Source organism: Coptis chinensis, chromosome 5 (assembly GCF_015680905.1).
Source record: "Coptis chinensis isolate HL-2020 chromosome 5, ASM1568090v1, whole genome shotgun sequence".
NCBI classification, from domain to species: Eukaryota; Viridiplantae; Streptophyta; class Magnoliopsida; order Ranunculales; family Ranunculaceae; genus Coptis; species Coptis chinensis.
Window position 1 is genome coordinate 59,647,274 of NC_141460.1, and position 6,582 is coordinate 59,653,855.

At 32.8% G+C, this 6,582-nt stretch overlaps 1 long non-coding RNA gene across 1 annotated transcript; it reads right to left on the bottom strand.

Annotated features, from left to right (window-relative positions):
- Positions 1-3,267: 3,267 nt before the first annotated feature.
- LOC147498168 (uncharacterized) lies at positions 3,268-5,643 on the bottom strand. The gene is made up of 3 exons (XR_015195379.1): positions 5,418-5,643; positions 4,251-4,366; positions 3,268-3,676 (listed from the first exon to the last, which is right to left on the bottom strand). It is a non-coding gene; the product is annotated as an uncharacterized LOC147498168 (long non-coding RNA).
- Between the last annotated feature and the right edge of the window lie 939 nt (positions 5,644-6,582).

A 6,582-nucleotide genomic window follows, 5' to 3' on the forward strand; every position in this document is an offset into this window, starting at 1 on the left:
AACTTTAAAGAAGAAAATAAGGTATCCATATGTTGTGTGTGTTCAATACACAAAATTTGAAGAAAAAAAAACAAAAAACACAAAAAAAAAAAATGTCGTGGCAACTGCCTGCCATGGGATATGGGATCTCGCGGCAACCCGATGCCGGTGCCGTGGGATATGAGATCTCGTGGCAACTGCCTGCCGTGGGATATGAGATATCGTGGCAACTGCCTACCGTAGAACTATAGACATGTGGAGTGTAAAATGATATATAAGAAATAACCATTATTGTTTTACTTTTTGTCAAAGGGGTGCTAGTCTCATTTATGGGGGTGCCAATACCGCGCCCCTTCTAAGAAGGCACTCTCCGACCGAAAATTTGTTATTACATTTGTGTCCCAACTTAAAACCCATGTTTTCTAAGAGGGCACTCCCCATAAAAAATAGTGGTAACCTCCTATTGCCTTTAACTAACTAATTTGCACTATGCAACTCTATACACTATCAAAATACACTCTCCTTCTCTAATTATATATCTACATCCAACTCAATTTTTCTTGACTTAACTCAACTTAACTCAATTTTCCTCCACTTCTCAATTCTCAATACCTCTACATTTTAACTCTCAAATGGAGTATGTATCATTACCTAACTCTCAAATGAGTGATTTATCGCAATACAACTACTCACATCTCACATTTTAACTTTCAAATGGAGTATGTATCATTACTCAACTCTCAAATTATCGCAATACAACTACCCACATCTCAATGTCGAATAAATTGAAGATTATATGATGTTAGAATAACCAATTGAACATGAAAAAGAAGAAATTGGAATTTAATGTAATTGAAATTATCTAATATAATTGAAACTACTAAATGGATTACAATAGTTTGAATCCTAAATTTCAAAATAAATTTTGTGTAATCATGATGTATGTGCTATTTTGAGGAACGGTAGCACATTGCCGAAAAATAATTGTAAATTACAGCGTAGGGTTACCATTTACCAAGTAAAGATACAACAAATAGACACTGAAAATTCTTAAACCATTTGGTATCTTGTTGTTATGCTGTCAAATTCTAATATTTAAATGTTTCATCATCTATTTGATAATAATTTGATTAATAATTAGCATATTTTAACTTATTTGTAGTTGTTTTAGGTGATAACTTAGTTCCACCAAGTAGAAAACATTTAGGTTATAATTTTTTATTTTCGAATTGGTAGCAATTGTACATGTCTTTAGGATTTAGGGTTTGAATAAATACAGTTCTAACTAGACTTTGAATCTAACATATAAATTTTTACCAACAAATTTAAATTGGATTATATGATATAATTTAAACTCATTCTCCAATCTATAATAAAACGTTTATGTTATAATTTTTTTATTTCAGAATTGGTAGCGACTATACTTATGTCTAGGTTTAGGGTTTGAATTAGTACAGTTATAACTACACTTTGAATCTAATATCTAAATTTTTATCAACATATTAAAATTGGATTAGACGATATACTTATTTAAATTAACCAATTTTCCAATCTATAATAAAACGTTTGGGTTGTAATTTTTTATTTCAGAATTAGTAGCAATTTTACTTATGTTTAGGGTTTAAGGTTTGAAATAGTACAACTCTAACTAGATTTTATTTGAATCGATCTAACATCTAAATTTTTACCAACAAATTAAAGTTTTATTAGATAATATAATTTAAACCCATTTTCCATTCCATAATAAAACATTTTGGTTATTATTTATGGGAGGTGGTGAGCATGAAAACTCACCTAATCCACACACTTGCAAGGTAATTTGTTTGACTTATCTTCTCCAGCTCAATTATTTTCTTTAAGTTAGGTATATGTCTAACTATTTTCTTTTTGTTGAATTTAAGTCTAATTTAAACACAACGAATGAAGATGGGTGTTTTTGTTGTGGTCATATGGATTATTGGGTTGACAATTGCCTATTGAAAACTTCTCCTTACAAGGTAATTTGTTTCAAACATTTATTTTCTCCACTTGCGTTGTTTTCTTTGGCTTGGGCATGTCTAAATATCATGTTATTGAATTTTAGTCTAATTTAAGCATACCGCCAATAACAAATAAAGGTTGGTGTTTTTGTTGTGGTCGCATGAATCATTGGGTTGACAATTGCCCATTGAAAGCTTCTCATTGCAAGGTAATTTGTTTCAAACACTTATTTTCTCCACTTGCTTTGTTTTCTTGGACTTGGGTATGTCTAAATATCATGTTGTTAATTGAATTTTAGTCTAATTTAAACACACCGCCAATAACAAATAAATGTGAGTGTTTTTGTTATGGTCGCATAGATCATTGGGTTGACAATTGCCCATTGAGAGCTTGTAAAAGGTGTTGTACTAAAAGACTCGTTCATACGTCTATCCAACCACATAGCAAATTCGAAAAGTTTTTGAAGTGTCCAAGTTGTGGACACTTTGAATGGCTCAAAAGTGCATTGTTCAATATTGCTCAAGAAGACAGTGGGTGCTCTAGCTCAGGCAAGGCGAATGAGAAGGTCAAGTTTACATTGGAATTGGAAGTTGACAACATATGTCATGGGTTTGGGACAAAAGTTATTGTGAAAGGGAAGGGAAAAAAAAAGGAATCGTAGAATGTTGTAATCTTCTCAATCTTATGTTAATTTCCGTAACTGGTTACTGCTTTACAAATACAATTTTCAACAACTAAACACCAAAATTTTGAGCAATTTTCAGCAACTAGATACCATTTATCAAATTAGCAACCGGATACCGAAATTGAGTTTTAATTTCGGTAACTGGTTACCGCTTTACAAAACACAACCTGACTAATTTACAAATTTCAGCAACTGAACACCAAAAGTTTGAGCAATTTTCAACAACTAGATACCATTTATCAAATTAGTAACTGGATACCGAAATTGAGTTTTAATTTCGGTAATTGGTTACCGTTTTACAAATACAATTTTCAATAACTTAACACTAACATTTTACACTAACATTTTGAGCAATTTTCAGCAACTAGATACCATTTATCAAATTAGGAATACCAAAATTGAGTTTTACAAATACAATTTTCAGCAACTAAATACCAAAATTTTAAGCAATTTTCAACAACTAGATATCATTTATCAAATTAGCAACTGAATGCCGAAATTAAATTTTAATTTTGGTAACTGGTTACCACTTTACTATACTTGCAATCACCTGATATTTGTGTGTTTTTCCTATTTCAAGGCATGAGTGATAGAGATATTCAACCAAACGCGACAAAAATGTGCACCCCATAAAATGATAAGAAGTATCTGATAAAAGGGAGAAAATACATGAAGGTACTTAGATCCAACAAAAAGAAACTACAAAATAAAAGGGAGAAACATCGTGAATATGATGCTAGAAAATACATGAAAGTACTTAGATCCAACAAAAAAAAGTTTCAAAATACAATTTTGAAATAGCACAAAGTCCTATAAGCTACACTTCTTTGATAAATGTAAAGTCTATTAGCTGCAGCACTTCTTTGATAAACATTAGGAACAACAGAATTCTGTAGCATTCTGTACCGAAGTAGAAGAGTTGTACTAATCTTTCCTTCAGCACACAATTCCCTAATTAAACCAACATGTATTGCAAAAGAAGTTTTGGAACTACATTCCCAGAGGCTAGTCCCAGCCACTAAAATGCTTTCCCTGCAGTGTTGTGCAAAAGCGTCAGATAGTACCAAAAATCTCTTTTAAAACTGAACCCAATGCATTAAAACGATCTAATGTCTCTTTTTCAAGGCTACTCAAATAGGAAAAGTCTGACACCATCAAGTCTGCACATCTTTGCTTTCTTATTCTTTAACTTATCACTTATTATTTGAAGACATCCAATCACTGAATCACACATGTACTTCTAGAGGTGCATTTAGTTCGTATAACTGGGATTGTTAGTTGTTACATACTCTACTTTACCCAATAAGGAGAGTTTGTCAAGTACTATATAAAAAATAAACTCACTTTGATTTGACAAAAATTCAACTAAACAGAGACACTATTAATTAATTTCACAAAAAGGACAATAATGATCAGTTCCAACCACAATAACAATACACAAGCAAGCTGAGCTTCTTCCGATCATTTTAAAAGTTCCAATTTCTCAAATTTTCTGTCAACCACCAATTCCACATAATTGAACTCAAAATTCAATCAAACAATCAATAACAATAAATAGATTTACACAAACAAACAAAAAAACGGAATAAAATCAAAATTTCCTCACCTCATCTAAACACATTCCTCATGAATTCCAATAAATGCAGTCTTTCTGCTTGCAAAGAGTTGGCCTCCGAATGCCATCTTTCAAAAAATGCACAAGCCAACACCGAATTCACGTGCCTATATACACCAGACACCAAACCACGTAACCCAGTTTCTCTCAGCTTCTTGTGGAAACCTTTATATTCATTTTCCAATTTCCACTAATCCAATTTGGCCAAAATATGTGTGAGCAAATTGACAGACTTCTCATTATTTTTTTGTTTTTTTTTTGAGAAAAACTAGCTTTTTAATTTAATTTGACAGACTTCTCATATAAAATTGTCCAATCATTCATAACTTCCCCTCACACATTTGACTGAAAATCAAACTTTCCAAATATTATAACTATAACTAAATTGACTATTAGTTAAAACTGAACAAAATCACCGGCATAACAGTTAAAGGAAACAATTTATCTCAATGTGTCAACAACCATGTGACCCAAGTAAAACAACGTAATTTTTACAACCTTCAATCACTGAATTTGATACACTGCAAAATTTCAATTGCCCATTTCACATTAGTCACTCAGTGCACCAAAAAAAAACACACTATATACTGTTAGGGTTTTAATAGAGAAGAGGAACCTAAAATTGGAGAAGAAGAAAAGAGAGAGATTATGAAGCAAATAGATCCAGAGAATTAAGCTAAGCACCAATAACCTAACTGGTATACTGTAGTGTATATTATTCGTGTCACACTCACTCTCACACTCAACTCGTAACGCATCAATCAGAAACCAAGTGTAGCATTCAAGAATAACAAAATAATAAATAGAAGAAATTCAAGAATAAGGAAACAACAAGTTTTCTCCCAAACTACCCATAAAGCACAATGAAATTCGTGCCAAGAGCTAGAAAAACTTAATGTACAATAATAGTTAAAGCATATGATTATCTAATTAAAATTCTCGGAGTATCAATTCTAATTGCGATTGTGACTGGCACGCCACAAAAAATCCTATGAATGTTATTGAAAGTCTAAATGAATCAAGCATAAATCCACCATCCTCTAACAAACAAAAACAGCATTAGATATGAGGGTTCGTTCTTTGGAGTTCATACTTATAATGAAAACTGAAGTAGTTAGATTAAACAAAGTAATAGAACGAGAAGAAAAACTAACTTACCGGATTCGAATAGTCGAGTTCGTGCTGAAACCCCTTCTTCGTTCACAATTATTAATTGTGGGAGAGAAAGATGGGCTGGGTACTCTTCGGAGAGATGGACGAGGGAAAAAGATACGAGATTAAAGACGCAAAAAAATGGACGGTAAGACAAGAGAGAGATTATTTCTTTGAGAATATGACGAGGGGCTTGGGAGGAGGAAAGTGGCGTGGGTTTTTTCTGGTGGAGGAAAGTGCGAAGGGAAAGTAAAGTCGGTTTTTGCTAACCCTTGACCGATATAACCAGTCACCCGGTGCCCCTCTAATTTTCTTATAGACCGGGCGGTTTTCTCTTAACCCAAATCGGTTTCTGGGTCAGAGAGTGCTCTCTTAAGAACCGGGGCGTGTATTTAACAGGACCTTATTCTTTTGTGGTAGTCTTGTAAAACAAAAGCATGTCACAAAAGTCAAGATTGTGGACTGAAGTCCAAAGAAATCTCCATCTTGTTGATAGCACACAAATACCAACAGCAAATTTTGTTGGAAGAAAGGAGAGGATATAATGAAGAATGTGTTCAGGTAGATGGGTAATTCTATCTACATTCTCATCGCTACTATGCCCTTCAAACATCTTTCTCCTTTTCGAAGTTTTCACTGAATCATTTCCTTCCATGATTAACAGTTCCTCTAAAAAGTTAAACTGCAACATTAAGACCACAAGACAATATGAAGAGAAAATACACGGAACAATAACAAAAGAAACATGGAAGAAAAGAACAAACTCCTCATTACTAATACGAAAAGAACAGAAAGGACAATATGAGATTTCGAAATGTTACAGTTCATATCTGTCCATTTCATGGTTACGATATAGAGAAACTACCTATACTTTTCTATAAAATAAAACCAGCTAGTAGCTACACATGTTGATCAGAAACATTTTCAAACCTTCCAGTGTACCAAACACGTAAGCCTCTACCTTTGTCCAAAGCTTTCAAAGGATGTTCATCACTAAGATACCTCAACATAAAGTGCCACCACTAAGGACATTTCTTATGGTTCCCATTTCTAACAAGGATTTCATCATTATTCAATCGATTTTCGCTACTTAATCATTGGCCATTTTAAATTAAAACAGTACAAAACAGACACTAAAGAAAACTGAAAAGTAGTAAACCCAAAAAAGGAT